Here is a 4,844-nt window from a genome sequence, read left to right on the forward strand (position 1 = left end):
CGTGCGCGCGTGCGCGCGCGCGTGTGTGTGTGCGTGTGCGTGTGTGCGTGTGTGCGTGTGTGTGTGTGTGTGCACTGACAAAAAAAGAAGTCGTACCTGAAGAGAGAAAGTTCTCTTTTGTCCTTCAGTCGATTCAAATTAATATCGACCAATTGAACGAATGCAATACTTAAAAATACAGCGCCTGAGAGCGAGGCGCCGAGTGCTCGATCATATTGCATCACATAATCACGTTACAATTACTTTTCTACGACGTGAGAGTGATTTTAATAAGGGCGAAACGTTTAAGTCGTACGAGCTGATAACAATATTAAATTTGCATAAATAGAATAGTCGTGGGCGTGTTCCGCAATAATATTTCTTCCGAGCGTGTAATAAATATCTGAAGCCTTGTCTCCTTCCCAATTAAGTAATTAAACAATTATGCAACTTTCTTCAGGTTCCCCACATTATAAACGAGTTATGTACTCGTATGCTGAAATAATGCAGTTAACCATCGTAATATCCATCAGTGCGTATAACAAAGCTAATTAAAATGATATATTAAACTGACGCAAAACAGAGAAACAGAAGCTGGCAAATAATTGATTAAATAATGAGAAGAGAACGATATTTCAATGAACAAATATTTGAGGATATATCATAATTCGAACAAATTATTTTTGAAGTTAAATCGAATATGAACGTTTATGAAATAAATGTAACGGTTGAAATTCATCGGAAATCGTCATCGTACTTGGCTGAGCAAATGCTCTGTCGCTTTCATCTGCTTCTTCTGTTAATGCTAATAAATATTTCACTACGTGCGTCAATCATAAACACACACAGTGCTTGTTTTAAAGGCACGTAACGTTCGGTGGCTGCTTCATCGACCTTTTTTAGACATTCATTGAGAACGCCCCGTTATGGAAAATATTTTATTCTCATTTCCAACAATATTGCCATAGACAGTAGCGTGGCCGTATATTTTCATTTCCCGGTAAAATAGAATAACAATAGCGCGCCGGACGAGGGCAATCAAAGAGAATACGTGAAAGCAGAAACATCGAACATCCTACCTCTTTTCGCTAAACTCACACATGATAGATTCACACGCATTGATCCGGTGGTGAAGAGGAAATCATTCGGGATGGTGACGCAGTGCTTGTTTTATAGCGTTGTTTCTCGATCGCCGATGTCCGAGAAGACGAGTGGGACGAAATCAACCCGGAAGTATTGCTAAACGGAAAAATATTCGAGGGACGACGAGAGGAAATTACGAAAATACGTCATGCGACGCACCGCTGAGGTTTTCCCGGTAATGCGACGCGGTTTCCGATGAAAGAGGCTTTTAGTAGATTTCCAGTAACAGGGCCGCGCACGTCGCCGCAATGTCGTAATTAAAGTCGGTTAATCAGGTACGAAATCGTATCAAAGCCCACCGTTAACGACTGGAACAACTCTGGTCGCGTGACTAACCGCCCTCCTGGGGTACACCTCCGCTTCCCCTCGTTCGATACACGCACGTGGGCTTACGTAAAGCTCAAAAGTAACTGCACTTAAGTTAATGAAACAAGCACACGGGAAGGGTGCACTGGCTGGCGGGAAACAAAAAATATCCGGCGGACGCGATATGCCCAGATCAAATTCAATGGAAACCTCTCGTAAACGCGCATCCCTTTCAGCACTCACGGCGAGTTCTATCTTCTTTCTCGCACCCGAGAGAACCGTGTATCTCGTGATACGTGCAATTATTACAAACGCCCGTCGTTACCCTCGCTAACTCGCGCGCATTAAAAACTCACGCGTGAAGAAAGATAAGCCGTGGAATTTGGAACGAGGACGTAGGTGGTTTCTAGTGCAGTGACTGACGAGCAAGAGGAGGGTGTTCGTTAACGTTAATTGCGTTATACAAATAAAACAAATATTCTCTTCGCGGATCGTGGACGCGCGCGTCGATAATCATTAAGATTTCAGATAATTATTCGATAGCCCTTCATCCCTGAATAACAGAGAAAAGTGGCAATAGCAACGCGATAAATTGGATTCTTTTTACACATTGGCATCTTTATAACGTTAGAAGAGTACACCGAGAGGTACGATCTCGAGAGAGATGTCTAGGTGATAAATATCGAGAGGGATCTCTAGGTAATAAAGCTCGATATTGAAAATTTCTCTTCGAACGATCACTTATCTCGGTCATCCCGAAGAATTAGTTCCCGCGCTAATTGTACGTAATTAACTGCTTTAATCGAGAGAGGTCGTTAAAGGGGATCGTTAAATTTTACGCGGAAGATGGACAGCGAATCCACGATCGGCGAGAGAGTGGTACATCACATGGCACTCGGATGCAGGTCGAATCGGTGGAATCGAATACGATAAAGCAAAAATATAGAGATCTCGCGATCAAGAAACGATCCCACGATCAGGATCTCTTGACGAGGGTACCTGAGCCACACATGGGCCGGGCTGCTCGCAACTGCATTGCTGTTTTGCTCGTTAGCAGGGCTTTCCATCCAGTTCGTTGTACGCGCTTTCCTGATTGGTCAGACACTGATCAGACGGGAGGTTGTGGATGTGCATGATTCGAGTGGCGATCATGTCCATCGTTTTTTACGCTCTTCAACGCGTGATATCTCGCGCGATTGCAATTTCCAAAAGTTAGCTTCACAATCTCGCGGTCCACAATCTTCGGCCGCTTATATGTTAAAAGGTAAGCGAAAGAACGTACGGTAGTATACTTTGCAATTTCTTGAAAGTTGGCAGTTACTTATGCAGAGTACTCTAGAATACTTTACCAATACTTTCTTTTATCCGTTGATTCTCCTCATCAATTTACACTTGTAGAAATCTCGAGCACTTTTATCACATTTCGATATTCAATATCGAGTACCGTTATAATTGATTATATAATAATTAATTCTCAAGTGAAATTTTTTTTTAAGTTCCCCTTCCAATTAAATAAAAAAATAATCTTTTGTTGGTACTAATAAAATATTAACTGTAAATTGATCAAAGGATTCATTGACAAGAGAAAAAGCATAGGGAACCTAAGGCACCTCATATACTCGAGAGAAGTATCGCAAAGTAATCAATGAGAAGAAAAAGTCATCGAAAAGACGCGGAAAGGCGTTTTAACACCAGTGCACAAGACTAATATTTTTCTTTCGTCCATTCTCTCATCGAATTGTAGCAACAGATATGGCAATTTTCTTTCGATAAAAGCTTAAAAACAAGTAAAGCTAGTGTACACCAATTTCACAAATCGAAATGGAAGTAGAGAAAAGTAGAGAGAAAATTAGGCCGAAAGTTTCATCTCGCGCAGTGACGTAAATACACCATTAATGCTGTTACTGACTAATTATCTGCAATTTCCGAATAAATTATATTATCAACTTTCGATATTCTAAGTAAGCTAAATTATATTCTCTGTATTCGAAATTTCCTTACCGCCTACACGCTTCGGTAAAGGGCAACCTTTTCCTCAAATAAACTTTAATTACGATTCTGTATCTCTCTGTATCAACTCTGTATCTCTCTTTGCGGAAATCTCCTTGATTTTTCTTTAAGCACCTTCTCTTTCCCTCGTTCTACATGACAGGATAAAAGGGAGGCGTTTCTCTCTCTCTTTACGCGCTCTCTCTTTACGCGAAAGAAAGTCAATAAGAAACGGTATTACACGGACGAGAAATGTACATCGTGCGGCGCGGTACAAAATCCATTAAACGATGCGTAGTTGGCGCGGATCGAAAACCGGAAGCGTTGACGGCGGCGGAAAAATGTCAAGCGGAAAAAGAAATGGCGCGAGAGCTGGCGAATCCGTCTTCTGGCGAAAACGTCAGCGTGTATGAAAGAAAGAGGTTTATATTATAGCGGCCTCGTTTCCTCTTAATTCGCAACGTGGTAAAATCGCGTGACGCAAAATAATAATATGCGCGTTTAATGGAACGCGGAACGTTCGTACGCGGGCCGAGCTTCGGCTGGCGTTTAAGAAAAGACTCGCGTACTCACGACGATGTCAGATTTCAAATCGAGATATCGGTTACGTGAGAACAATATCTCGTTTCGACCGCTGGAAATAAATTCTGCAAAATTTGCATACGGATTAAGCCGCACGCCTATCGCGCGGCACTATCGTCCCCGGTTTTATCTGCGAAATCGTATATTAAAAATGTCAAGTGCTTTCGTGCACTCGTAAATTCGTATGGATATACGAAAGCGCTCTTCGTAGCAAATCGTAACGTACGATTAGCCCCCTTTTCGTGGACCTTTTCGTAGCGGATGGTCGATAGTATTGATCGCCGGCGAGCATGTCGACGACCGGGCACTAGGTGAAAGCACGTCAATCTTGGTTAAAGGCCCGTACGGTAATTGCATAGACCCACGTGGTCCCGCGGAAACAGCGGGATTAATGGAAGGTTCCGCATATATCTGATACGCGTATGTATGCCAAACCCGAAAAAGTTGTACTTGTTGCTGCCACGAGTTCGCCGAAAACTCGGTAAATTGCAGGTCGCCGCGTCGATATCCGGAGGGACCTCGTCGGGTCGGGTTTGAAACCGTGCCGAGGCAAGCAACGAATCGAAGGGAAGATTCGTGGAGAGAAAGGGATCAGGCAAAAGCGTAAAACTTGAAAGCAAAATTGGAAAGCAATTCTCAAGCTAATGATATGAAAAGTTGTCGCGGTTAAGCAATCACGCTGGCAACTGCGTGATTGTGATGAGCAATTGGCGATCACTTTTCAACCAACCAAAGCAAAGCAGTCAGTGCGCGATTGCTTTGCTCCAACTGATTAAAAAGTAATCGTCTATCGCCAACGCGCAATCGCTATTGTGATTTTTACTCGCCACCTCAGCCATTGTCGC

General features: G+C 42.9%; 1 protein-coding gene across 1 annotated transcript in view; it reads right to left on the reverse strand.

Annotated features, from left to right (window-relative positions):
- Positions 1–4,844, reverse strand: part of LOC108746730 — a 57,614-nt gene that overhangs the window by 22,676 nt on the left and 30,094 nt on the right. The window lies entirely within an intron of this gene.

Source organism: Trachymyrmex septentrionalis, unplaced genomic scaffold, assembly GCF_001594115.1.
Source record: "Trachymyrmex septentrionalis isolate Tsep2-gDNA-1 unplaced genomic scaffold, Tsep1.0 scaffold19, whole genome shotgun sequence".
Taxonomy (NCBI): domain Eukaryota; kingdom Metazoa; phylum Arthropoda; class Insecta; order Hymenoptera; family Formicidae; genus Trachymyrmex; species Trachymyrmex septentrionalis.